The sequence below is a fragment of the Marmota flaviventris genome, chromosome 9 (assembly GCF_047511675.1).
Source record: "Marmota flaviventris isolate mMarFla1 chromosome 9, mMarFla1.hap1, whole genome shotgun sequence".
NCBI lineage: Eukaryota > Metazoa > Chordata > Mammalia > Rodentia > Sciuridae > Marmota > Marmota flaviventris.
In genome coordinates this window covers 47,028,854-47,042,245 of record NC_092506.1, presented here as the reverse complement: position 1 = coordinate 47,042,245, position 13,392 = coordinate 47,028,854, and the positions used below count along the sequence as shown (strand labels likewise).

At 41.5% G+C, this 13,392-nt stretch overlaps 1 protein-coding gene across 2 annotated transcripts in view; it reads right to left on the bottom strand.

Moving 5' to 3' along the window:
- The window catches only part of Sox6 (SRY-box transcription factor 6), a 577,529-nt gene extending 571,660 nt beyond the window's left edge, over nt 1-5,869 (bottom strand). Inside the window, exon 1 of one of the 2 annotated variants that reach the window (XM_071616371.1) lies at nt 5,844-5,869. The gene's annotated coding sequence lies outside the window, so the exon portion shown is untranslated. Of the gene's footprint in view, nt 1-322; nt 344-5,843 lie in introns of those variants that run through there. The other variant, XM_071616370.1, reaches the window with a different exon arrangement.
- Between the last annotated feature and the right edge of the window lie 7,523 nt (nt 5,870-13,392).

Sequence of the window (13,392 nt, the reverse complement as noted above, 5' to 3'; positions counted from 1 at the left end):
CCTGTCTTTTATATGTCTTCTTTTTTTAGTATCACGAAATAAGATGTGATATCACTTTGAAAGTTTCGGTGTAACTTTCTCTAAACCCAAGCAAGCCTGCAGCGATAACCAGAGAGTTCACAAAGCCCTCAGGATGTTGCCCTCTTGTGGGCAAAAAACGCCATTACCACCCAGGAGTCCCATCTGAACCCTTGAAGCACACACGCTTCAGCTGAGGGTGGGGGGAGCGAGGGAGGGAGAGAGGGAGAGGGAGGACACTACACAAGCAGGCACACAAGCTTCCTCCATCACACACTTGCGCGAACTTCCATGAAATACCTACCTCAAACTTCACGGAGACTTAAAAATTCATTCTCTAAGCCACCTGACTTCTTTTTCATATAATTCCCAGTTACATAGATTAGAATATCTATTCAGGGAGGCGGAGGTGGAGGAATAAGGTGGGCCGAGAGGACAGACAGATTTCCGGACGAATACTTAGGATGGCGATAACAGCTTTCTGTTGTCAAAGGTTGCGTTGTCTGTCCCTCTCCCTGCCCTTTTGCCTTAGTGTTCTACGCACAGTTATCTACTGCTACAACATGTGTTTTCTCGGAGTGGATGGGAAGGGCAAAAAAAAAAAAAAAAAAAAAGCCCGCCACGCAGATCTGTCACCGCCTCCGGAACAGGGCACAACTCTCCGAGAGGGAGACGCATCCTGGGGATCCGCGCGTCCACCAGCGAGCGGCTGGCGCTCGGGCCCCTTTCTCTACCTACTCTCCCCCACTCCGCGTCGGTCCCGCTGAGTGCCCTCCTCCCGCTCCTCCTCCCGGCTCTCCCCTCCCCAGCCAAGTACGGAAACCCGCCCCGGCTGGGCAGCCGCGGCTCCCGGCAACCCGCGCCCTCTCAGCGCTCAGCTCGCTCGGCTCTCTTCCCCCCGCAAGTCCTAGCCCAGCCCCTCAGTCCCAGCTCAGAGAAACTAACCCTGGAACTGCCCGGAAGGGCAGGAATGGAAGGTGTTGGGGGCCAGCGATGGGGCCCGGCCGTAGGTTCCTGTCCCCTGCCCGCTCCCACTCCCCAACAGGTAGCTCACAAACGGGCCGCGCGCTCTCGCTCTGCCTCCCTCGCTCTCTAGATCGCTCGCTCCGTCCCGGTTACCTGGGCGGGCTCCAGGATGGTACCGCACGGGAGGGTTCCTTGTGCGCTGCGCCGCGGGAGTAAAAGGCATTAAAGGAAAAGGGAGATACAAATAAAAAAAAAAATTCTTTTAAAGGAAGAGGAGTCGATGCTAGGTCAATTAGCACAGGCTGGGGAGCAAGGGAGCAGAACCCCCCCCCCCCCAGCGCTGCGGCCCCGCAGCCCGTTAACTCAAGTCTGCGGGGGTGTCCCGCCCGGGGCAGGGGGGAGCGCTGAGCGGCAGAAGTTTGCTGCCCGGGTGCTAGGAGGTGCGCGCGGAGCGGGGTGACTAGGGGTTTCCCCCCTGAAACAAGTGAAGGCGATGGTTAGTGCTGTCAATCTTGGCAATCAGTGTGAGCGGCCATGTCGTAAGTATTCAAAGCATTTCCCGTCGTGCAACATCAGAAAGTGAGTGGCCAGGGCATTGATCTGAGCGAGGGAGAGGAGGCAGGGCTCCCCTCCCAGACAACACAGGCAAGATGAGACAAGAGGCGAGGGAGGCAATGAGCCAGGCGGGGAAGCTGGGAGGGAGGAGGGGGGGGGGCTGGAGGAAGAAGAAGGAGGGGAGAGAGGGAGGCAAGAGAGAGCCGCAGAGAGGAGGGCAGAGAGACCAGTGAGACCGGAGGTTGGATTTAGAGAAAAAGCCTGGACAGATAAAGTGACTACTAGAAGAGAACTGGAATGGGGACAAAGAAGAGGGAGAGTCAGGGTCAGAAGGGATTAGGGACTAGTAAAAGAGAGGCAGGCTAAAGACAGAAGGACCAAAGGAGAACTATTAGGGATGGGCGGCTAGGAGGAGGAGTCAAAAGAATGGCAAACTGCATCGAAGGGGAAAAGGTAGGCAACTGGGGAGGGGGAAGGAGCAAAGTGGAAGGAGTAAGGAAGTCAAAAGAGAAAGAAAAATGCAGGGGTGGTAGCGTATGCTTTGGAAAAGTTAGGTGAAAGAAAGAGATATGGGTTGAAGGTTGAGAAGTACTGAGAACTAGACCACAAAAGTGAGTCATGGGAGAAACAGAAGGGAAAAGACAAGTGTTGAAGCAGACCAGGAAGAAGGAAAGAAGGGTTACTACTAGGATAAATAATAAGAAAGAAGTGGTCAAAAGAGAAAAGAAAGAGATACAGAAAGTAGAGATAATGAAAACACCCGTTAGTAGAATCTCAGTAAATGAAGGAAGAGAAACTTATTTTAAAAGAGGAGAAGAAATTGAAAAAAATAAGCTATTAACAGCAGATTCCTAACTTACGTAGGTGGCAGTGTTCTGAAGACCATTTAGATTATGGAGTTTATGGATTAAAGTTATTATAAATAACCAGATATGTGTAAACTACCAAAGAAAAATTACACCTTTATAGCAATAAATAAAATATTTCCACACTTATTATATAGATAAATCAGAGTTGCATAAAATTGAGTGGGTGGTATATGTATAATGCTCAACTTTGTAAAAGAAACTATCTGGAGAAAAATTTCAAGAAGATGAAAGAATCTCAAGTCACCCAAGATAGTACATAAAATTGTTCAAGTCAAATATAGAAAATTATGTTAATAAAATAAACCCCCTCTAAAAATACTACACAAATTATTGAGTCATGTGTAGGATGGGTTAAAGATTTGAAGGGTACAAAATAGCCTAAAAGAGCAGAGACCTGAAACTTTCTCTCTATGCCAAAACAACAACAACTGCAGAATCAGAGAATCAGGAAAGGCAGGACTAATAGTGGTATCAGATAGTTGAGATGCAGAATAAAACAGGTGAGAAAACTAGCTTTGCAAGTAGCACAGAGCTAACCAAAGACAGTGTATTGTGCACAAGGTGAGGTTGGCCTGCCTTAACCCAGGCCCAAAGAAATACACTAGATTCCAGAAATATATTGGTGGAGAGTAAAAACTACATCAAGATTAAAAGCTAGAGAGAGGTTCAGACATACAACGTGCAGTATAACCTGTAGAAATTTGTAAACGCTTTTACTATGGAAACTGATATGAGATGGCCACTTTCAGACACATCATAAACAGAGGCTTTGTATAAGAAGTTGTTGACCAGGTAAATGGGTCAGGAATGGTAACTAGAAAAATCCGAAAATTTTGTGGCAATCTAAAATTGCCAACATGAGGATGCCCTCCCAGGGATTGTGATAAAAGAGGAGAAAGTCCCATCTTTGTTACATTAAGTTTCAAGAACATGGAGACAGCAAACACAAAAGATGGAAGAAGCTAGGATGTCAATCATGTATTGGCCTTTTAATGTACTCCCTGTTTGCTTCCACATGGATTCCAGATAAAAGAAAGAAAAAGAACTAAGGGTGGGGAGGAGCACCTAGGATCAGTGGGGCAGAAGGAATTGTCAGATATTTCTGCCCCAATAGAAAATATGATGCTTGAGAATTGGGAGTTTCCAGACCATGAGTTAAACTGATTTGATGATTGTTGGTCAGGAGGAGAGTGAGTCCAAACAAACCTTGTGTCCATATCATCGTCGTCGCCATTCAAGGCTGGAAAGTCTGCCTCCAGTCCCCAAAACCTAGAAGCTAGCAGAAAGTACTCCCCTACACCTTGCAAGTCAGCCCCTAATAGGTCAGCCCCTAATAGGTCAGCCCCTAATAGGTCAGCCCCTAATAGGCCCGGATTCCCAGTACTGAAGGGCGGGACCCTTGACCTCTTGAGGCCCAAGAGGCAAGCGCAGATCTGTGTGTGTGTGTGTGTGTGTGTGTGTGTGTGTGTACACACGCGCGAGCCCTTGGAATGGCCCAACACCGGATTCCTAAGCCTTGAACTCGGTTGTCTGACCTGGAACTCAACCACTGAGGGAAGGAAAAAAAAAAAAAAAAACTCTCCCAAGCCTAAAGAGGTCAAAATCGAATGACCTGTCAGTAAGTCTGCAAAGCAGGGGGTTGGTCCCAAAGCCCGATTCCTCAGGGAAGGGCCACCGAAAGAGGTGAAACCTCAGGAACCAAAACACTGGGGCATGACTGGGTACCTCCAAGTGCGAAAACAGGTTTAGTTTTCTAAATATCAGCGCGTTGGCCCTTTAAAATAACTCCGTACCCAGGGCTCTGAGAGACACGACTGACCCCGAAGACCAGATGCAGGCCGCTGGCGGAAAGCAAGAAGGAAAAGACGACATCATCAAGGTCTTTGTCGTCCAAGGCCCTTATACCCAACCCTTTCAAACCTTCTGAAAAGGAGCGGCAGGAACCTTCTTTAGTTTTTAACTAATAAACTAGTGCCAAAGTAAATTGTTAAGGCAAAACCGGGAGCGGGACGAAACCCTGATCCCGAAGGAAAGAAACTAAAAGTTGGGGTCTCAGTGCCGCACTTCAGACGGTGCACCGGTCGACACGTGGCCCTGGGGGCGGGGGTATTGGCTAAGGATTTCGTCTCAGGTCTGGGGCGCGGGCTATTCCAAGCAGAGAGCTAGGCGGAGAGCGCCGCAGTGGGTTTAAGTGCTGAGCTCTACACCTGATCTGTACCAGTCTTCTGGCTCCGAGAAGTCCTCGGAGGTGCGGAGGGCACCCAGATCCCTCAACCATATCCCGGGGCTCACGAATTCACTTCCCCCTGGGGATCGGATCTCTGTGCGGCGCAATAACCCCGGGCGCCGAGCTCCGGGGAACGAGGGAGGAAGGGAGGGAAAAAAGAGCAGACGGGTGGGGCTGACTTACCTGCCCGGAGCTACTGCTGCCTCTGCGCTGTCCGTGTGTCCCTGCGCACCGCAACCAGCAAAGGCAACTCGGCTTTGCTAAGTTTGGCCTCGCACCTCCAGAGAAGAGGCGCGAACTCGCAAAGGAAAGGCGCGCGCGGTTCCTGGAGAGAGGTCCCCCTGAACTCGGGAAGGGCAACGCAGTTAATTCTGCTTGAGAAATTAATATTTAAAACACCCACGCAAAAATCACGGCGGCCGTTGAAACTTCTAATGCCTGCTTTGAAAGTCTCCTTACACCAGCCAGGCGGATAATTCAGACCTATATGACTTCATCTTAAGGTCGCTAACTTCTTTCAGGAAGGGTTTCACAGCTACTGTGTAAACAGGACAAACAAATGACATGCACTCCAAAACACCAAGAGAGAGAACTTTTACTTAAACGAAGAATAAGTGAGTGTAAGAGCCAAAGGGAAGAAGTTAAAAACTTTAATTACAGCACGGAGAAAAGTTTTCACAATTGGTTTCCTTAAACGGGATAACAAACATACCAACACTCCTGCAGTCCATTGCACTTCATTTAAGTTTGGAGCAACCCAATAACCTCAATTCCCAAATAACAGTGCCCTTGGGACTGCCTCAAAGAGGTCCTAACTCATGTTTCAGTAACAAAAACAGCAAACTATGAATAATGCTTTGCATTCTTTAAGATGCTATTTTGCAAAAGAACAAGGCGTTGTCCCTTGACTTTAAATGGATGGAGAATTACATTAAATTTCACTTGCATTTGTCCATCATCCTGTTAGGAAGACCACAGCCACAGCGACAGTAGCAGCAAAGCACCGCCACAAAGGAAGTAGGGAAAAGTGGCAAAAATGCATAAACTTTTTTCCAAGAAAAATCAAAAATAAGTTTTACAGACATGCCTTTCCTAGCTTAGGGAAGTTAATTTTCAAATGTGCTTCGGCTATCTAAGGTGCAAAGCGGTGGCTAGGGGAATGCGTGGCTGGAATCTGCATGCTGATAAGAGAAGGCTGATGTACTTACAGTGACAGAGGGCAGGCTGCGGGAGAAAAGCTGTTTGTGTTAGCCTGCGAGTTACCCAGGGCTGCAGTGAGAGCAGAAGGGAGGAGTGGGAGTGCCAGTCTGCGTACACCTTCACCGCGTCTCATTACATCTGCCAGCCTCTCTCTCCCTCTCTCTTTCATTTCCACATTCCCTTTGTTCCTGAAAAAAAAAAATCTACACGTCACATCAGAGTCCCCAGATGCAGTCTACACCAAAGAAAAAAATGAATAATTCAATCAAACTGTGCATAGTCTCTAAGGCAATAAATCTATTGCACTTAAAGAAACGAAGGGTAATTACCACCATGGAATTAGAATAAGGCCAAAGACCAGAGATGTCGCTGAATCTTCGGGTAAACTCCCCAGTCAAATAAAGTTTCATTTATTTAATCCTTTGACATCTCAAATGAAAAGTCAGGAAAAGATTTTAAACTTATTTTAGAAGGTTATTCACTTCTTTTTAAACACATTATAGAAATGGGGGAGGGGTGAGAAGGGGAGAAAAGCCTGGCGCAACTACCTTGCTCAAAAGCTCCCAAAGGCAGCAGCATAGAAAGAGTACAGACACCAACCAAGCCAATGTGTGTCCGTGGAGCCTGTCCAGGGTCCATTTCTCTCCCACTCCACCCTCCTCCACTCCCCTCTAATCAGAGGAGGATCGCCCTCCACTCTCACACGCCACCGCAGCTTTGCAGGAGGGCAGCTGGAATCTGAGAACCTTACCTGCTGCACGGAGACCTAAGAGAACTCGCGCTTCCCTGCCACCAACACCCCATGCCATTCCTATGCACCCCTCCAAAGTCCCATTTACTTCTTCTAAGAGAAACTGTAAACGGGATTGCCCCCACCCCCCAACCCCACGATTGAATGGAAGCTCTGTACTGTACCGACTTCTGGATATGCCCTGGATTGAGTTTAGGGAATGTCTGGAAAGAAAAGGGGGGGGGGGGGGGGAGGGCACCTCGAGCCTTGTCCAAGTTAGTCTGAAGGCGGTATTAGGCAGGAAAGCGCCCACAGGAGAAACAGCTGGGATGCAGACCGACTATGGAAATCTCAGTTCTAGGAACCGTGTCCTTTCGTCCCAAAGGTAAGATTGAATGACTGTCGCACGTTTATTCTTTTGCTGTCTCTGTCTCTTCCCCACCCCAAACTACCTCTACTACTCGGATCTGCCACCATGCACCCGAGAGAAGGGCACAAGCACAGCGAAGGGCTTTATTTTCCAGGTCTCTCTACTCATAAATCGTGGGTGTCACTAAAACAAGATTAGCAAATCTACCGCTGGTAACAGCGACCAGAACCTCTGTCCCTCTGCCAGTTGCTCACTAATGGAAGCATCTCGGGCTGCACATCGGTCCCGAAGCCACAGCCCGTCGGGTCGCTGGGCCTGCGGGCTCAGGTGACACAGGGAGGCTCTCGGCGTCCCAAATGGGTTCGGTCACGGGTTTCCACCCCATCACCACTTTCCGTTGCCTACGCGCTCGAGCGTGGTGTGTGTGTGTGTGTGTGTGTGTGTGTGTGTTACACACACACCGCGCGCGCGCGCGAACACACACACACTTTTGACATTCTGGCCGAACTCCTCATCTAAACTGAGGTTCCCTTTAGCAGTCAATTCAGCCCTCCCGAGAGCAGCAGGGAAACTAGGATACGTGGATGAACCGCTAGGGTGCTAACCGTCCGGTTTGGCCGAGCTTTGTTTATGTGCCTAAGTCGCCACCTTGAGGTCGAGCGGAAGACTGCGCGCAGCTCAGGACTTTGGAGGCCCACCAGGCTGACACTGGCCCAGGAGCCTTGGCGACCTCCTGGGACTGGTTGAAAAAGAAGCAAAGGCTGGTCGCCCTGCGGGCAAAGGAGCTCCAGAAACAGGGCCTGTTTTCTGGGACCCGAGCTGAAAAGAGCGACGGGTTGAAACTACAAACTAGCTGAATCCAACAGTCATGAATCCTGCAAAGAACGCATTCTCCTAGCAGAGTACAAAGCTCGGGTCAAACAGTCTGCAGCTCTAAGGAGGGTGCTGCGTTTTGGAAACTTGAAGCACTAACTCCCAGGGCAGTGGTAGAGGGTAAGGGGCAGCTTCGATGAGACACAGTGTCCGCTTCTGTCCTGGACAAGGGCCGAGCGTTCTTCTGAAGTGACCTTAGTTCTGCGATGAAGACTCTGCATTGCCTGGGGCTCATTTCTCCCTTCTCTCCAGAAGACAAAGGGATTCAGGGACGCGGCTAGACCCAAGGTCACAAGTCCAGGTCTCTGAGATGAGAACTGGGGGCAGCAGAGGGACATTCAGGCAGCCCGGCTGCCTGATGGTAGAGCTAGGCACTTCAGCTCAGTAGTCACCCATTTCTCAGGAAATCTGTCCTTTTGAAAATTGAACAATGGATTTGGTAAAATAATAATAATAATAATAATAATAATAATAATAATTGTTATAAACTATATATCTTTTTTCCTTTTTCCCATCCCTGCCTTTATTAAATCCTTTGTGTGTGTGTGTGTGTGTGTGTGCACAATTCTTCCTATATTTTGCCTTATGCTATAAAGATACCAAGCTTAAGAACCCCCTAGCTAAATCCTGGAATAACATAATTGTGGTTTTTCTTTGTTATTCCTGGACACTGCCTCCACGACTTGGAGACTTCTACAAGTTCACACCACACCAAAGGCCATCCTCAGTGAACTGTGCCCCATCAATGCCTCCATCGTTTTCCCTGCTACTTGAGTGCATAGATATTGTTTAAATAGTGTTTTACCAAAAAAAAAAAAAAAAAGCAAAATTCTCTTTATTTCAAGGGAAAGGACACACTTGGGCACTACTTGGGTTACATGAAAGCCAAATCAGCCCTGGCTGACTCCAACTGGTGCATTTCAGAATTTTGGTTAGCAAATAAATAAATAATAAAATAAATTTTAAAAATAGAACCACAGTTCTATATGGTGCTAATGTGCAACAGGAAATGTCTTTTCAAAGGAGAGAAGCAACAGGCCCTTAAGCTAGACACCATTCCCCTGTTTTATGCCACCAACTAGCAAATTAACATTGGATCACTCCTTCACTCATGTGGAAAGCTAAGTGTTAGTGAATATAGTACTGAATTTTCCCAGGGAATCCCAATTATAGAAACACCTGTGCTAAGTAATGCTATTCTAATCCACTATAAAAACCTTAAGTATGTAATAGCCCTCACATCATCTCATTTCTTAGACACAGTGGGGTGGGCTAAACTCATGGAAGAACATTAGACTTCTACAATGTCTCCAGAGCCTTAACTCACAGGAGTCTTGGTTCTGCCATACATAATGCTGGCTGTTTATTTTATCCTAAATGGAAGGAATATACATTGATGTCTAACACAACCAGCAGACAGTAAACTTGGGTTGAAACATCTTTAAAGAGAAATCCAGTGGCTACAAAACTGGAACACACATCATATGGGCAGTGAGAGGCCAATTCCATGATTTTTAAACAAACAAACAAAAAAATCCTAAGAATATAAGTCAGTATTCAGTCTATATGTTCCACTTTATTATATATTAATGGCAAAATATAATGAAATAAATCACCACAAATAAAGACTATGATGATATGGTAGGAACGCATTGTAAAGTGTAAAATTCTAATGATCTCAAAAACAATTCTTGTCAGCCATTTTTTAAATGCCAAATCTAATTTTTTTGAAATATTATCTCAAAAATACATAATTAACATAAATAAATATACATAAAATTAAGGAATTATTGTTGTATTACTTTTATTGCTTCAGGCTACCAAAACTAATGCCACTGAAACATTGAGAAGAAAAAAATTATAAGCCATCCAAATGTTTTTCTTACAATGCTACAAAGAATTTGAGAAAACTTTTCTAGCTAAAAGTGATCTAGATAATTACATAGAAAAGCATGAATATCACAAAAAAAACAGAAATGAAAAATACGATGAAGAGTTATAGGATAATTCATCCTAGAAGTAAACTTTACTCACTAAAATTCTAAGTACTCCTCATGATAACATTCTTCTGATATCTTTTAAGCATTAGGTAATATTGCTAAAGCATTCACATTCTTTTATATGTGCTTCTCTCTGTCTAAAGAAACACTCCCCAAATCTGAGGGTTGCCATTCATAAAGATGATGTCATTATACATTTTAGTCACAGTGGAAAGATTTGATAAATCAGTATTAGGTTCATTGTGATACCTTGTAAAAGACAAGCCAAAAATAAGTAAATAGAATGCTGTAATACAGGTCACCAATAAATATCAAACAAAAAATGATAATTTGGTAATATTACCAGTCTTCAAAAATTTGATAATTTATCTCAGAAATTTTGTTTTATACATTGCTATGTGTTAGTGTTGTGTTTTTAAAACTGAACTTGACTAAATTCTCTAATTTAAAATTTTTTTACTTAAAAATCTTTCTTCTCAAATCCCAGATTGCCATTGTGAAAATTTCTAAATACAGGATTTCTGATGTATGTGTTTTTAAATATCACAATTATATTGAAGTCTTATTCACACTTAAATATATTCAGTGTTTAATGTATGCAAGTAAATAATTAAAAGTATGTAAACTAAGGATTTACCTTTTGTGCTTTTATGATTTAATAAATAAAAATAGTTTTTTAAACTATTGCATATATACTAAAAATTAAATTTTATTTAAAATGCCAGCAGAAATATCATGTTCAGTATTTGATAATTCCACATGATGTTATTTCATTTTATCTGGAATATACTATTTAAATTACCTCAGTTATTTTACTAATCAATAAATTATATACATTTCTAAAAGTAGTTTTCTGACTTATCAAATGATATACCTAAAAAAAAGCTGTTTAAGAGAATATGTAGTTATGATATAATTCTAAATAACATATTTTACTTTTAAATCAGTTCTAAAAGAAACCTCAAATTGTATCTTAAATCAAAGTGCTCAATATAATTGCTATGCAAAATTATTCCATAACTTGCTTAGTTTTATGTCTTGTGTACATATAATAAAATACAGATACTTACTTTCTAAAATCAATTAAACAAATGAAAGCTAAAAAAGAATTCAGTGTTCCCAAGTATCTGGATGTCTGCTATTATTTAAATAATTCATCAGACTTTTTCAACTTTCTGAAGTTTTTATTAGGATCTTTTGCATTATATTTGAGTATATTATCCTTCAATTGAGGGGAGAAAGACAACAATACTGAGAGTTTGCCACAATGACTATCCTCATGTTCATTAATGTTATTTCATTTTATCTGGAATATACTATTTAAATTACCTCAGTTATTTAAATTACCTCATGTTCATTAATGTCTATGAAAATAATATGAAAAGCTTTACTTACACTTAAAGTTCTAGTATAGTAGGTGTCTGAGAAAAATATTTAAACTCAAGAGCTCAATATAAATACCTCTTTTAATTGTATACAATATGTTATCAACCTACTTTCAAAGTTGATGAAGTTTAGTACTAAAATGAATATTAAGCAAATAAGTGTTAACTGTGTTCACTAGAATTAGCATATTTCAGATTATAGTTTATAAATTTTTAAGAACATCAGCATCATGATATGGTTGTCATAGAAACTGCAACAATATGTCATTTCAATTAATTTTATATGCAGTGATAAGGCCTAGTTCTACAGCACTCCAATACAAGTTTGAAAGCAAAAACTAAAAGCAAATATAAATAGTGAATAGTGAGTTCCCAATTTCTACCAGCTTAGAAACTAATAAAGTACAAGAAAAAATGAAAATGCATTCTAATTGCACAGTAAGATCTCAATTTAATAAAGGTTGTAAAATGTTTTTAAATTAGTACATTCTGAAAAAAAAAAAGTTTTAACTAACAATTCTTCTCTTAATATTCCTTATTTTTGTTACTTAGGTCTATTTATAGGCAACAAAAATTATTATTTATTACATATTACTTAATTATTAAATTGTGGATGCTCTTTCTGTTCTCAAGAGATAGATACATTTACTTTAACATTAAAAATTCAGGAAAACTAGACCAAATTTTAATATTTTTAAAGTAGTTATTGCAACAGATCCTTCTCGTTTAGAAGGAAGTCACACTGTATTATTGCAAAAGTTTTCTTAGTATATCATTGCCAGAGATATTCTGTTGACATTAATGGCTCAGTTATTGGAACAGAAAAACCCTATGAAAATAAAGCATATTTCCAAAAGAATAATTATGTCAGGAGATCTGAAGCTCTAACTTAATCTTTCCTTTGGCTATCAAATACCTTTTCCTTATATTTTTATTATTACATACTTAAATATGGAATATGCCCAAGAAAACTCTAAAAATGATTTGAAAATGCACATTGCATTTAACTCTATATCATTTATCTTTTCTGTAAAATATAACCAGTTACTAAAAACTTTAATTAATACAAAGCAATGTCCTCAAATATCTATAAAAATATCATAATATAAAATGAATGAAAGACAAGATTTTTTTAAGAAGCCTAAAGGAATTATCTAAAAAAGAAAATTTAGTATATACAACTTATTCTTGATAGAATTAGGAGAATTCCAAAGAAGCATTTAAGTCCCCAGTTTTCCTGACAATTAACAATGAAAAACAGATGTTTACAAAGCTGTTTCTTATGCTGTCTTAAAAGACTATAAAAGATGGTTTGTGGATAGTAAGAAGGAAGAGCCAAATAACTGCTTGCCGGGTGTATATTTAAAAAGCATTTTCATTGGCTCAGTTATTGTTAATAGTGAAAGAAAACACTTTGTGCTGCACATACTGTATAACTGTGACTATAGAAAACTGCCATCATAAAGTCCTCAAAAACTCTTAAGATGTAATTTACAAAGATAATAATAACACAGAATTATTTCACTTCTCTGAATGCTACACATTTGCATACCAGGACTGTGTACAATATACTCATAATGCACATTCATAATAACAAGGACTTCTTAACATTATAACTACAACATAAGATCTGTGCATTACACAATCTATCTTACCAAGTTTTACTTTTTGGTGTTAAAGTGTTAGTCTCAGTAAGCCAGGTGGTAGCTGTTTACAAAACTGAAGACCACATTATCTACTGCATCACCACCGTATAATGATAAAACTGAAAATTATTGACCTTGCAAAACTAGAACAGTATTACCTAAAATTATATTGTAAGATGTCAAAAGAATATTTTTAAAGTTAATATGTGATAATCATTGGCCTATCTTGACAAAAAAACTTTAAAAATAAGTGATGTTTAATTGTTTAATATTATTTATTTAACTAGCATCATGCTAGATCCTTTTTAAAATATTAATTTGGGTATTTTTATTTACTTAAAATAAGTTCTTACTGTTGTTTTTGTTACTAGGGATTGAACACAGGGGCACTTTATCGCTGAGTCAACCCTTTTTTCAAATGTACTAATTAATTTATTCATATTATTTTGAGACAGAGTCTTGCTAAGGTGCTTAGGGCCTCACTAGATTTTAGAGGTTGGCTTCAAACTTGTAATCCTCTTGCCTCAGCCTCCTGGGTCACTAGGATTTCAAG